This window comes from Lolium perenne, chromosome 3 (genome assembly GCF_019359855.2).
Source record: "Lolium perenne isolate Kyuss_39 chromosome 3, Kyuss_2.0, whole genome shotgun sequence".
Lineage (NCBI taxonomy): Eukaryota > Viridiplantae > Streptophyta > Magnoliopsida > Poales > Poaceae > Lolium > Lolium perenne.
This window is the reverse complement of record NC_067246.2, coordinates 163,117,435-163,133,483: the sequence shown is the minus strand read 5'-3', so window position 1 is coordinate 163,133,483 and position 16,049 is coordinate 163,117,435.

Genomic DNA, 16,049 nt, shown 5'->3' with positions numbered 1-16,049 from the left:
GGTGGCCTCTTCCTCCCGCCTCTTCTTCCTCTTCCTTCTTTCTTCTTCTTCTTCCTTCTTCCTTGCACCATGATGAATGGCTCCTCTTCCCTTCCTCGCTTCCTTGCACCATGGGTGTTCCTCCTCTCCGGTCCTCGATGACTCTTGTACCTAATGACATATAACATGTCGACATGAGGTAGCATTCCATTCAAGGTATCTACGAGGTCGAGTATCGAGAGGAAGGAGTTCACCTTGTCGCGAGTAGCGTGGGTTAGGGTTGAAGGTCCACTTGGGGGACTCTTTGGCCATGGTGTAGCGTCGACGATAGGCGGGGTTGCACTTGATGGTCTTGGTGTAGCGACGTCGGTGACCGGGGCTACATCATCTCCCCCCCCTTGGGGAAGAGTCGTCCTCGACTCTTGTTCCTCCTCATCGAAGAGGTAGTCCATGACGGTTGTCCCATGTAGAGGTGGGTAGTCGCGGTCAAGAAGATCTTGGAGAAAAACCACTTGCGAAGGGAAAGCTCCAATAGGCATTTGGCAAAAATGGGAACCAAAAGAGTGTGGGTGTATCCAACATGTGGAAGGGCAAAAATTTGTGCATGTAAGAGTTGTATGGTGTCAAAAATGTGTGGTGTAGCATTGTCCCAAACAAGTGGAACAAACAAAAGGCAAGTGTCGGCGGCAAAATTTGGGGCAAAATTGTTATGTGCAATGGCCAAGCGATGGAGACTTGAACTAGGGAGAGTATGGTTGGCTTGAGCCGAGTATGAGTGTCCTCAAGTGTGAAAGAATCCATTGCAATTGCCAAAGATGAAATGAGAAATCCAAAGAAGAGCAACTTTTTGTGTGACATGTGGCACAAGATGCATAAGGTGTCTCTCACATGTATGACATGGTCCTTGAGATTCTTGGAGTGTATGATGATAACATCAAGACATACAACAACCATTGTGCCAACAAGATGTGTCAAGATATGTTGCATAAGAAGCAAAAGAGGTGACGAGGAGTTGGACCAAACCGGAAACTCGACAAGGCAAGTCGGAAACACATGAGGGCGAAGGCTTGTGGGAACATACCCTTTGGTGTGATTCCCGCGGGTTGGGTCCTTGTTGGGGTAGCTCTCAATTGCGCGTTTCATGAGCTCATGCTCCATAGCGGTGGAAGTTGTCATTCGGGTACCTATACACACAAAAGAGAAAACAAAAGCGTGTGTGCATGGTAGAGGAACACATCATCCATCATGATGTTCCATGTCTTGTGCACATCACCATTAGTGTCAATCAAGATAGTATGAAATGCATGGCGATGGTGCATATGGCAAGAAGGTGCATTCATGGCATGTGGTAACTCATGATCATCAAAAATTGAGAAGGCTATGGGGGCCATCTCATGGACAATGAAATAAGCATTCTTGCATACCAAGCATAAGAAAGAGCAATTGTTCACAATCTTGGATGCAAGGATCATGGAATGGTGTAAACATTTGGGGCAAAGCATGTGGAACATGTTATCATTGTTGTCGACAACCCTATGTAAAGAGCAAGTGTTCATCAAGGGTGGCACAACACAAGTATTATCATTATCATTGCAAGCAATACATGGTAAAGAGCAAGTGGTCGACATATTGCAAGCAATGGTGGAAAAATTGAAGCTCTCATAGAATGGCATGGTCATGGTATCACAAGAACTCCCTTCCACATGATCAACAATGTTATCAAGCAAAGCATCACATGGGAAAGTGAAAGTAGCATGTGAAGTAGCAAATGGATCATCGAGATCATGCATGCACTCATAAGTCATCATGTCCACTAGTGGGATCATGGCATCATCAACACCTATGTTGTTACCTTTGTAGGCCGACTCATTTGAAGTAGGTGTTGTGGAAGTAGGAGGATCCATGTGGTCGACATGTCCATCTTGGAGCAAGCATGGTGAGATATCATCATCTTCATGCACCATGTACATCGTCTCCATGAGCGGAAACTCGTCCTCCGTGGAACCTAGTGCAACATAAGAAGACACAAACGAGGGAGAGGTTAATGTGTTAGCAAATGCGATGTCCTCCATGGACCTATCATCTACCTCTCTCAACTCACTTAGTGTATCACTCATGTCCTCCAAATGGAAGCACTCAAACTCGCATATGGGTGGAAGGCACTCAACTCACTATCACTCTCACTCAAGTGGGCTAAGTGGCTCTCATCCTCACATGGGATTGGTACCAACTCATCAATCAAGCATAGGGGAGTAGGCTCGACTTTCTCATCTCCATGCGCCTCCTTGGTTGAAGGGAAATTCCCATGCTCAACCATCTCAACTCCATGCGCCTCCATAGGTGAAGGGAGAATCCCATGGTCACCATGCTCAACTCCATCGCCTCCCAAGTCATCCTCAAGTGGTGGCGTCGTGGTGTAGTAGAGAGCTAGGCTCGGATCCACATCAACCTTGAGTTGACCTTGGCGATCTTCATCTTGAAGTGTGGGCGCGATAGGCATCTTGGAGACTTGTGCATTGAGCTCGTCGAAGTAGAGCTTCTTGGCGCTTGGTGTTGTGCATTGCCATGCCACATGACCCTTGGCCTTGCACACCTCACATAGGAGATTGGGACATTCCCGTGGAGGGTGGCCTTGTTGCTTGCACTTGTAGCACCGGAGTCCATAGGCATGTGATGAGGTAGGGGCCATTGTGGTGGTGGCGCAAGAGGTAGAAGTCGCCTCATGAGGAAGGTATGCGCGATGTGCACTTGCCGTCCTTGTAGTGGTGGACACCCTATCATGGTGTTTGTTGCCTTCATGTCGAGGCTCTCGTCTTCGTGCATCGTCACCATGGCTTGAGTGGTGTCGTCGAAGACTCGTGGAAGATGTTGGTCGGTGGAGATCATGAAGTGGCTTGTGGCGGCGAAGCTCATGTGGTGACGTATGTCGATGACGGTCCTTGCCCAGCCTAGATGATGGCTCATGCGACTTGGCATGTTGCTTGTGGCGCCTTGTGGAGCTTGGAGAAGAGTGTCGATGACGCTCATGATGGGGACGCTCGTGATGCTCCAAATGGTGTACTTGAAGTCGACGATCTTGTGCATAAGCACTCTCATGGTGGCGCCTCGTGGAGCTCGAAGAAGTGTGTCGATGGCGATCATGTTGGGGACGCTCTTGATGATCCATATGATGGTGCCATCGTGGAGGTCCTCCATCTTCATATGTAGCTCCAATGGCCAAGTGGTGGTACTTGGGAGCATCGTCGTTGCTCCTTGTGGAGACTAGGTGAGGTTCCGCCATGGTGTCGATGTCGTAGGCGTGGCGTTGCTCCACCAAGTCGTCGATGTCGTACTCGTGGTGTTGCTCCGCCATGTCGTCGATGTCGTAGTCGTGGCGTTGCTCCACCATGTCGTCAATGCTTGACGAGCCATTGTTGATGTAGAGCTCGTCGATGTCGTCCTCAAGGTGGTGCTCCACCATGTCGTCCATGCTTGGGGAGCCATTGTCGATGTAGAGCTCCTCGATGTCGGTCATGTCGGTGATGTTCGCGGAGCCATAGTCGGTGTAGAGCTCCTCGATGTCGGTCATGTTGGCGATGCTCGCGGAGCCATAGTCGGTGTCGAGCTCCACATGTTCCTCCACATCCGCGGTGCTTGAGGAGGCGTCCTCCTCGGAGTGCTCCGTGTACTCCTCCGTATCCTCATCTTCGCTATCCATGTTAGCACGATGGTATATATATGGTGTATGTTAGTGGAAGAACACTACCTCGCAATCTTACCGTGGTATGATAAGATCGGGCGATCCAACAAGCCGAGGTCAAAGTCAATTGTATCGGGCACTCACACAAAAGCACACGCAAAAGCTAGCAAATATGGTGTTAGGTGAGTGTGGTGGAAAGCCAAAAGACGAAATCTGAAATCAAGTATGTTGTCAAGAGTGGGTGAAATCCAAAAATTCAAATGTCAAAGCGATGATCACTATAAACACGGAAAAGATGTGGAACACACACACGAGATAAACGGGGTTAGTGCGACCAAGGAATGAGCGGAAAAGTGTAAGAAGCCCTTGAGCAAGGGTGCTCGGTGTCACACTAACACAAGAAGAGATCAAAGCTTCGGTTGCAAAGGAAGAGACAACAAGATTCACACGTGGCCTCTCTTCTCTTATCTCTCTTTTGCTTAAAAGCTTATGACTCTTTTGTGTATGGTGGCACTTGACACTCTTTTTGTATCTTTGGTGGCACTTGGACACTTTGTATGTATGGGCGTATGGATGTATGGGTGTATGGATGTATGGTGCTACTCGCACTCTTTTTGTGTTTTTGGGGCTTTTTCACGCACTATGTTAGCGTTAGCCTCGCTCTTGCTATCTTGCCACACGAGTGTTTGCTTGGGTGCCTTACTCAACGCGACACACACACCTCACAATGCGGGGCCACGTGCAATGTCTCGCAACACTAGGTAAGCAATGCTCGATGGGATAGATCGCAAAAGAAGAGGGGTTACAAGGTGGGGTGCAAGTTATACCTAGATGTTAGGCGGTGATGAACACACAACTTGCGATGAAGGTGGTGGTGTCAAGAGTACGGTTGCAAGTCCGGGGTGCCGAGGATGTCGTCGCTTGCTTCGGAGCTGCGGGTTAGTTTCACAAACAAGGCACTCAAACCGGAACAAGCAAACACAAGTTAGCGGAAGAAAACGGTCAAAGTAGCTTGGCGGTGGTGGCGGTGGTATGCCGGTGGTGGTGGTGTCGATGCCCTTGCGGTTGCGGCGGAGGTTATGGAGCCGCGGTGATGTTTCCGGTGGTTTGGGGAGGGTGGCGGTGCTTGCCGGCGGCGGAGAGGGTGGCGGTGGTTGGCGGAGGTGGTGGTGGAGGTGGCGCCGGTTGGCGCCCGGTTGACCAGGCCACTGGACCGGCTTTGTCCGGTCATCTGTTGATTGACCGGGTTATGGCCCGGTTTGCGCCGGTTAGCGCCGGTTGGCGCCGATCAGGCGCCGTTCGCCGCCCGGTTGACCGGCCACAGTGCCGCTGTCCGGTCAACGGCCCGGTTGGCGCCCGGCCGGATTTCGCGGGGCGCAGATTTTCTCTCTCCTGTTCTTGAGCGAAACCAAGCCAAATCGACCAAAACGAAGGGAAATGATGGAATTGGGGCTAAAAGTTGGGGAGATAGTAGATCAAGCACTCCAACACCAAATCCATGGACCAAAACCACTCAAAACGCAACCAAATCACAGATCGGTCAAGAGGCAATTTAGGGCTATTTTTTGGGGATTTTTTGGGAAAAAATTTTAGAGACGAAATTGGATGGGTGGGGGGTCAAATCCGCGGAAACCAAAGGCTTCTGATACCATATGATGAGGTCTAAGACCCCGTGTGTGGCCCGATCTTGCGGTTGACCCGAAATCCAAAGGAGGGAGAGAGGGAGAACGCGAAGAACACGATGAACACGAAGAACACGATGAACTCACGCACGCACACCAACCCGATACAATCGATACTTACCCCGTGGCTCAATGGACCACGCCAATAGAATCAACCCGGAAGAGACACGCGGTAGAATTCCGAGCGGAGAGATTGGTGAGGGAGATGAATCTAGGAGTGGGAGAGAGAGTGGGTAACACTAGAATCTCACACACCAAATCCAATCATCCAACATGGGTTGCCTTGATACAAAGGGGATGAAACCCTAGGGAGACAAAGCTCATCTTCATGTTTAAGCTATCATCTTGTCTAAGGGGTAAAGGAGGGGTCCAAGCTACTTATATAGGCACACATGGCCAGCAAGGGCGAGCAGTGCACGAATGGATAAGTTAAGGCAGTTTGGTGGGTCATTCCCGTCGAGATCCGGTTTGGGTCCGGTCGGATCGGGCCTATGACCGGGCTGTCCGGTCATGGGTCCGGTCGACCGGGCGCAAACCGGGAATCTGCGAAGATTCCGGTTTCCTTCCGGTACGATGGAGCTGCGCCCGGTTGGGCGCCCGGTTGACCGGGCCTGGGACCGGGTCGTCCGGTCGTGGGGCCGGTCTGACCGGGTCCTGGACCAGGTCGGCTGGGCCTCTTCCTCCCGCCTCTTCTTCCTCTTCCTTCTTTCTTCTTCTTCTTCCTTCTTCCTTGCACCATGATGAATGGCTCCTCTTCCCTTCCCTCGCTTCCTTGCACCATGGGTGTTCCTCCTCTCCGGTCCTCGATGACTCTTGTACCTAATGACATATAACATGTCGACATGAGGTAGCATTCCATTCAAGGTATCTACGAGGTCGAGTATCGAGAGGAAGGAGTTCACCTTGTCGCGAGTAGCGTGGGTTAGGGTTGAAGGTCCACTTGGGGGACTCTTTGGCCATGGTGTAGCGTCGACGATAGGCGGGGTTGCACTTGATGGTCTTGGTGTAGCGACGTCGGTGACCGGGGCTACATCAGATCTTCACATTGACATTTGGATTTTTGGACCTCACCCACTTTTAACAACATACTTGATTTCGGATTTCGTCTTTTGGCTTTCCACCATACTCACCTAACACCATATTTGCTAGCTTTTGCGTGTGTTTTTGTGTGAGTACCCGATACAATTGTTCTAACTCTCGGTTTTGTTGGATCACCCCGATCTTATCATACCACGGTAAGGTTGCGAGGTAGTGTTCTTCCACTAACACCCACCATATAGATCTTGTCGTGCTAACATGGATAGCGAAGAAGAAGATACGGAGGAGTACACGGAGCACTTCGAGGAGGATACCTCTTCAAGCACCGCGGATGTGGAGGAACATGTGGAGCTCTACTCGGACCATAGCTCCACAAGCATCATCGGCACGTCCGACATCGAGGAGCTCGACAACAACCATGGCTCCCCAAGCATCACCGACATGGCCGACATCGAGGAGCTCTACTTCGACAATGACTCAACAAGCATGGACGACATGGTGGAGCGCCACCTTGAGGACGACTTCGACGAGCTCTACATCGACAATGGCTCACCAAGCTTGGACGACATGGTAGAGCAACGCCACGCCTTCGACATCGACACCGTGACGGAGCCTTACCTCGACTCCACCATGAGCAACGTCGGTGCTTCCACGTACACCTACTTGGCCAATGGAGCTACATATGAAGATAGAGGACCTCCAAGATGGCACCATCATATGGATCATCAAGAGCATCCCCATCATGAGCGTCATCGACACACTTTGTCGAGCTCCACAAGGCGCCACCATGAGAGTGGTTATGCACAAGATCGTCGACTTCAAGTACACCATATGGAGCATCAAGAGCGTCCCGATCATGAGCGTCATCGACACTCTTCTCCAAGCTCCACAAGGCGCCGCAAGCAACATGCCAAGTCGCATGAGCCATCATCTAGGCATGGCAAGGACCGTCATCGACTCACACCATCTCATGATAGTCGTCGACCACTATCACCTCATGGTCTACATCGACATACGTCACCACATGGGCTTCGCCGCCACAAGCCACTTAATGATCGCCATCGACCAACATCCCCCAAGGATCTTCGATGACACTCATCACGACATGGTGATGAAGCACGACGACGAGAGCCTCATATGGCCACTTCCACCTCTTGCGCCACCACCACAATGGCCCCTAGCTCATCACATGCCTATGGACTCCGATGCTACAAGTGCAAGCAACAAGGCCACCGCCCACGGGAATGTCCCAATCTCCTATGTGAGGTATGCAAGGCCAAGGGTCACGAGGCATGGCAATGCACAAAGCCAAGCGCCAAGACGCTCTACTTCGACGAGCTACAAGCCCAAGCCACCAAGAAGCCTACGGCGCCCACACTTCAAGATGAAGACCTCCAAGGCCATCGCAAGGATGATGTGGATTCGAGCCTAGCTCTCCACAACACTACAGCGCCACCGATGGAGGACGACTTGGGAGGCGATGGAGTTGAGATGGTTGAGCATGGGAATTTCCCTTCAACCAAGGAGGCGCATGGAGATGAGAAAGTCGAGCCTACTCCTATATGCTTGATTGATGAGTTGGTACCAATACCATGTGAGCATGAGAGCCACTTAGCCCACTTGAGTGAGAGTGATAGTGAGTTGAGTGACTTCCACCCCATATGTGAGTTTGAGTGCTTCCGTTTGGAGGACATGTGATGTGGGGTGGCCTTCGGACACCTACACACCAAGACCAACATGTCCCCCAAGTGGACCGATGACGCGAGCCTGAGTCAAAGCGCTACATGATAAGGTGAACTCACTCCTCACTACCCTTGATCTTGATACCCCATTGGATGGGCTGCTACCTCAGGCCGATATGCTTTGTGTCATCAGATATGAACCTCGAGAGAAGGACGTCGCAGCAGACCCGAAGATGGACAAGGAAGGAGGAGGAGAAGAGTGGCCACCGAAGGACGCCCCTCAGGGCCGGCACTACTGGCCTCCAGGCACCGGCACTGCCGGCCTGCTCACCCCGGCACGCTGCCTCAAGCCCAGAACGCTGCCTGTTTGCTCTCACCGACTGCCGCCACGGTTTCGCACCGCTGCCCTTCCAGTGAAGACGCGACCAGCGGCACTGCCGGCCTCGAATCGGCGGCCTGCCGGCAAGCACGCTGCTGCCAATCATCACGGCAGCTGCCAGCCAAACCCTGTTGACTTCATCTCAACCGTTGATTTCGCATCTATGGACCAGGATAATTTATGTAGTGCCGATTTTACCCCTGTACGAATCTGGACCTATAAGTACCTCACCCCTTCCTCCAGATTAGGGTTAGACTTGTTTTGAACTCAAACCTACCTTTGAGCTTAGTCTCCCTTGGGTATCATCCCTCTGTAATCAAGGCACCTTGGTTGTTGACTTTAATCTTGTTGAGTGAGATTCTAGTACAAGTTACTCTCTCTCCCTCACCAAGCTCTTCCTCTCCAACCCCAATCTCTCTCCGGGAATTCTGCCACGTGCCTCTTCCTCGGAGATTCTATTGGCGTGGTCCATCGAGCCACGGAGGTAAGCATCGGGTGTATCGGGTTGGTGTGCGTGCGTGAGTCTCGGAGTTCCTCGTGTTCGTCGTGTTCTTCGTGTTCTTCGCGCTCTCCCACCTCTTCCCTTGGATTTCGGGGTCAAGCTGCGAGATCGGGCCACACACGGGGTCTTAGACCTCATCATATGGTATCAACAGCTCTTGGTTACCGCAGATCTGACCCTCCACCCACCCGATTTCGTTTCTAGAAAATTTACCCAAAAAAATAGCCCCAAATTGCCTCTTGACCGATCTGTGATTTGGTTGCGTTTTGAGTGGTTTTGATCCATGGATTTCGTGCCCCTCTGGTTGATCTACGTTTTCCCCACTTTCTAGACCTCAATTCCATCGATTTCTGACGTTTTGGTCGAATTTGGGCCGCTTTTCGCGAAGAACAGCTCGAGCTGTTCGTCAGGGACCGGCTTTGCCGCCCCCATCGGCCGGCCTGCCGCCATGCCGGCACTGCCGCCCGATTCAGGCCGGCACTGCCGCCAGGGACCAGCCAAGCTCGCCCAGCCACATTTCGACCACGTCTTCACTTTTGTGTTTGCTTGTTCTGGTTTGAGTGCCTTGTGTGTAAATCTAACCCGCAGCTACGACGCAAGCGACGACACTCTCGACACCCCGACTTGCAAACGTACTCTTGATCCTTCCACCATATTGCAAGTTGCGTGATCATCACCGCCTACAACACATCTAGGTATAACTTGCAACTCCTCGTTCCTTTTGCGATCCAACCCTCCCGAGCATTGCTTGTTTAGTGTTGCGAGACATTGCACGTGGCCCCGCATTGTGAGGTGTGTGTGTCGTGTTGAGTAAAGCATCCAAGCAAACACTCGTGTGGCAAGATAGCAAAAGCGAGGCTAACGCTAACATAGTGTGTGAAAAAGCCCCAAAAACACAAAAAGAGTGCGAGTAGCACCATACATCCATACATCCATACACCCATACATACAAAAGTGTCCAAGTGCCACCAAAGATACAAACGAGTGCAAGTGCCACCATATACAAAAGAGAAAAAGCTTTTAAGCAAAAGAGAGATACGAGAAGAGAGGCCGCGTGTAAATCTTGGTGTCTCCTCGTTGCAACCAAAGCTTTGGCTCTCCTTGTGTTAGTGTGACACCGGGCACCACCTTGTTGGTTGGTTTTTGTGCTTCTCCGCCCATTCCTTGGTTGCACTAACCCCGTTTATCTCGTGTGTGCGTTCCACCTCTTTCGTGTTTTCGTGATCACCATTTGGACACTTAATTTTTGGACCTCACCCACTTTTAACAACATACTCGATCTTGGATTTGTCTTTTGGCTTTCCACAACACTCGCCTAACACCATATTTGATGAGGACATCCCTACCTCACTACTACCTCCGTCATTGCAAGATGAAGATGAAGCTGTGAAGCTCAAGTCCAATGAAGTTAGGATTGGACCAATGACACGAGCTCGTGCGAAGCTACTTAAACAACAGGTGAACTTGTTCCTAAACGATACTTTGATTGACGAGAACTTTATACTACCTAAGTCGTATTACTTGTGTATGATCAGGTATGAGGAGGAACCAAGCATCACACGAGGAGGAGAGGAGCAGCTGGACAAGAAGCTGGACGTGAAGCTGGACATGGAGCTGGACGAGAAGACATCCCATGGACGTGCGAGGGAGGAGCGGGAGGCATGCGCGAGAGGAGGAGTTCTTCAGGCCGGTTCCAGGCCCGGTCAGACCGGCCGTGGCGCCGGGCCACCCGGTCACAAACCGGATTTTGAACCGGTGCCATCCGGGCCACATCCAGGGAACATGGACCCTTCGTCCGGTTTCCGCCCGGTCACAGACCCGGTTTAGGACCGGACCACCCGGTCCCAGGCCCGATCGACCGGCCCCCAGACCGGCCGAGTCCGAGTCTGTCTCGACCAGATCTATTCTGGGTCGGTTATTTCCGTACTTTTTTCGACCTGAGGTCGTCCCGAACGCCTATATAAGTCCCTGGGACGCCCCCAAAGTTGCTTTAGACCACGTTTAAGATAAACCCTAGTTCTTAGTTGTTTGCTATGCAAAACTATTGAATACTACTCTCCAATTCGTTGCGATCTGGAGTTTTATTGCTACTGAAAGTTTGTGTGATCTGCTGTTCCATTGGGGATTAGAAGATTGCAATTTACCGCTTCGTGGTCGGCGGCTACGTGCGCAAGTGTGTGGAGTTGCGAATATCTTGCAGGGTTGAGAGCTGTTGCATTGGCATCAGGAATCAATCGAGAGACTTCGTCGGCGTCATACAAGTTATCCTCCTCATCATCATCAATTCTATCCGCTGCTACCATCGTGTGTTCATCACCACCGTCGCTTACTGAGAAGATCGGGCAACCCCTTATCATCTTGGTATCAGATTTCCAGTTTTCCTCGGTAAGCCATCCACAATCCACCCCATAGTTGAGTTGTGAGTGTTTTCCCTATCCAGAAAAAGCCATAAAAAGTTAGGGTTAGGGTTTGCCATAGCCTTAGATTGCACTAATTTCGAGTTTTAGTTGCTTTTCGTAGTTGTTTTTGCGTATCTTTATCTTTCATCTAGTAGAATTGTTAGGGTTTGTGTTTTCTCTCTCATCTAGTTTATCATATCGTGTGATGTAGCCCGACCTACGGTCTTCGCTTCATCATGTGCTTCAACGACAAGAACCACACTCAAGGCCGAGGTCACGGAGGCATGGAAGAGAAGAAGGAAGAAGAGCGCCCGAGGTCGCCAAGAAGAGACGGCGCATGAAGCACGACTGCTCGGATTATCCGCCCCACTAAGGCCGGACAATCCGCCCCCCTATGTGTCCAAGTCAATTCGGGCCAAGTCCCATGTACCCCCCTTGTATGCCTAAACTACCCCTCCTTAGTGGCTCCCTATATATAGGCTCCCACCTCCCCCTTCATTAGGTTAGGAATGAACTTGAGAGAATTAGGCTCATGCCTCCACCATCCCTTTGGGATTAGGGAAACCCCCTCCTTAGATTTACCCAAATCTATTGTACAAGGCACTCCTTATATGATTAGTCTCTCACACTCGTGATTCAACCACCGGTCTCTCACTCGTGTGATTCTACCGATCGTATACCGATCTTCCTCTCGGGGATTCTACCGCGTGTCTCTCTCTTGAGAGATTCTATCGGGATAGTGGTTCGGGCTATCGGGAGTAAACCGGAATTGTATCGGGTTGGTGTGTGTTTGCGTGTGTTCATCGTGTTCATCGCCGTGTTCTTCGTGTTCTTCCTCTCCCCCGCCTTTCCCTCGGTCAATTCGTGAGATCGGGCAACCCACGTGGCCTTAGGCCGCATCATATGGTATCAGAGCAAAGGTTGCCACGAATTTGACCCTCCATTTTCACCAATTTCGCCCAAAAATATTTCCCCAAAAAATTTTGCCCCAAAAAATAGCTCGAATTTGGATCTCTGGATTTGTTGAGTTGTTTGTGGTTTTGGTCCACAGATCTGTTGTCTCTAGTGCTGATCTACATCTCCTCCAAATTTCACCGTCAAATTCCTTGTATATCTCCGTGAATCGACGATTTTCTGCTCAATTTTCCGCCCCGTGTGCGTCCTGTTCATCCAGTTCGTGCTCGACCGGCACTGCCGGCCTAGTTTCACCGGCACTGCCGGCCCACCGGCACTGCCGGCCCGACCTGCCCGGCACTGCCGCCGCGGCCCTCTTTCTTCCTCCACTCGCCGCAGCTTGCCGCCTGGCCTCGATCCGCGCCCAGCACACCTCCGCGCCAGGCCCCTCCTCCGCTTGGCCCACCCCGCCGCCACCTGCTGCCAGGCCCGCGCGCATCCGCTCCACCTCAGCTCCGCGCGCGACCCACAGCGCCCAGCCAAGCTCCGCTCGTCGCCCCGCACAGCTCCGGCTCGCCCCTGCCCGCCCGCACCTCGTGCGCCTGCCCCTACCGCGCGACGCACGCGCTGCTCCCTGGCCGCGCAAACCAGGCCCAAGCCGCCAAGCTCGCCTCGCCGCGCGCAGGCCTGCCACCAAGCTCCCGCCGCCACCAGCTTCCGCCCGACCCCTGCCCAGCTTCCGCCCGCGTTCGATTTCTCCTCAGGCCATCCCCACGCGCAGGCCAACCATCCCCTGCTCCGGTTGGTCAACCCGCCCGGCCTCCAAATCAATTCACTCGCGCGCAGCAAGCAGCAACAGCACGCGCGCCTCCTCCATTTGATTCCCAAGATCCACGCCTCGCGCTAGCTCACGCAGAAATTCCAGAACCGGCACTGCCGGGCCAATTTGACCGGCACTACCGGCCGTAGCACTACGGCACTGCCGCTGAGCACATACCGGCACTGCCGCCTTGTGCTGTTTTTGCACATATTCTGATCTAACTTCCGCTCAGTTCTGACCCAACTTTTTGCTCCAAATTTTGACAACTTTCCGGCGCCCGTTTGACTCCAAATTTTAACAACATCCTCCAACGACTCTACATAGCCCATCCCTAATTTTTGACGATTTTTGGAACATATTTTTTGACCGCTCGTTTCGACCCAACTTTTCGGGCATTGATTTAATTTGCTCGGTTTCCGTTTTGGAGTGCCTTTGGTCCGTGAGAACCGCTTCCGCGCCTACATCAACACCGCGACAACGGCATTGGCACCCCGGATTCCGGCGCATCTTCGACACCATCGTCATCACCATCATCGCAAGTTCGTGTGCTTGACACCGCCTAACGTCAATAGGTATAACTTGCCTCCCCTACCCCTTGTAGCCCCTTTCTTCCTTTGCGTACCTATCCCATTGAGAGTGGCTTTCCGAGCGTTGCGAAGCATTGCACAAGTGTCACGACCGTGAGAGGGTGTGTGTGCGTTGTGTTGAGCAAAGCTCCGAAGCAAGCTCGGTGTGAAAGATACACAAAAGAAGAAAATTGTGACATATACATAGAGAAAAATAAAGCTTCTAAGCATAGAGAAAAAAAAAAGTGAAAAAAAAAGAAAAGAAGAAAAAAAAGAAAAGAGTGTGTGTCCACCGATACCGAGAAGTGCAAAGCTTGTGAGCACTAAGAGAGAAAAGAGAAGAGTGGCATTTGTGCAAATCTTGTTGCTTCTATCTTGTGCAACCAAGCTACGGTCTCTCTTGTGTTGGCGTGACACCGAGCTAATAGTCTTCGCTAGGACCATCTTGTAACTAGCTCACTTCCTTGGTCGCGCTAACCCCATTGTTCTCCGTTGTGTGTGTTTCAGTGTTTCCATTGACATAGATCACCACTTTTGACATTTGACTTTGGATCTTACCCACATTTGACAATAGACTTTTCCGTTGATCTTTTTCGTTTGCTATCCACCCCTTACCCACCACATATAGTGTTTCTTAGCCTTTTGCGTGTGCTTTGAGTGTGTGTGTGAGTAACCCCGATACATTTTGGCTTTGCTCTTGACTTGAACCATTTTTCCGATACTTTCTTGAAAGGTGGGATACTTGTGTAGTTTTCCTTCCACCATACATATACACCTATCCTAGTGAGATATACATGATGACCCCACAAGAGCAAGCCGAGATGAGAGCATACTTCGCCGAGCTAGATGCTCGAGAAGCCCAAATGACATCCAAAGATAAAGCCGAGTGCAACGCATACTTCAAACACCTTGAGAGCAAGAGAGATACACACCATGAGTCGAGTGAGGATGTTTCGATTTCTAACAACTTAACCTCTACTCCTCTTGTGTTGTCTTCCTCTTTGCTAGGTTGCTCGGACATCGACGACGCCATTGCCATGGAGATGAGGGACTCCACTATATGTGAGATGAGCGACTCCACTATATGTGAGATGAGCGACTCCACTATATGTGAGCTTGATGAGTGCCTCCACTTCGAGAGCATGAGTGATACACCGAGTGAGATGAGAGTGGTAGTTGATAGGTCATGTGAGGCCACTTCGAATTCTAACAACTTACCCTCTACCTCTAGTGTGTTTCCTTGTGTCTTATTAGGTCCCATGGATGATGAGACGCCGATAATGGAGAAGATGTACATGGTGCATGAAGATGATGATATCACACCATGCTTGATTGAAGATGAACATGGAGGCCACATCGAGCCTACCTCTTCCACAACACCTACCTCATATGAGCGGGACTACAAAGGTACCTATATGGGTGTTGATGATGCCATGATCCCACTAGTGGACATGAAGATTGATGAGTGCATGCATGATCTTGAAGATACAAATGCTATGTCATATGCTTCTTTCATTTTCCCATGTGATGCTTTGCTTGATACCAACATTGTTGATCATGTGGACTTGATTGCTTGTGATAACATGACCATGCCATGCTATGAGTGTTTCGATTTCTATCCTATTGCTTGCAATATGTCGAACAATTTCTCTTTCCCATGTATTGCTTGCAATGTTGATAATGATGCTTGTGTTGTGACAACCTTGCCGAACAATTGCTCTTTCCCTAGGTTTGTCGACAACAATGATCAAATGTTGAACATGTTTTGTGCTACATGCTTGCAATATTCTCCCATTAATGCAACCAAAATGATAAACAATTTCTCTTTCCAATGCTTGGCTTGCAATAGTGTTAATATGCTTGTGAATGAGATTGCCCCCATAGCTCTATCACATTTTGGAGACTTTGCATATATCCATGTTGATCATGTTCCCATGTTTACTCCGCATATTCACCATATCTATTATGATGCTTTGCTTAACGCTAATGGTGATGTGCAAAAGAGATGGACCATCATGATGGATGATGTGTTCATATACCATGCACACACGTTGTTCTTGTTGTCTAACATGTGTGTAGGTACCCAAACTCCAATGTCAACCTCGATTGAGCACGAGTTGACAAAAAGAGCTCTTGAGAGCATGATACAAGTGAGCTCCAATGAGTGGTTTTGCCCGCACACTTCAACTACACAAGATCTCTCAATGAGAGCACACCGACACTTTGATAAGGTGACCTCCTTCTACTTGCGCCCTCTTCCTAAATCCATTGAACTTTGGCTACGCTGTGATTGCTACTTTGCTTTTCTTGTGCTATTGATAGGGCTCTTGACAAGTGAAGGTGATGTAGCCCCGGTCACCGACGTCGCTACACCAAGACCAACAAGTCCCCCAAGTGGACCGATGACACGAGCCCGAGTCAAAGCGCTA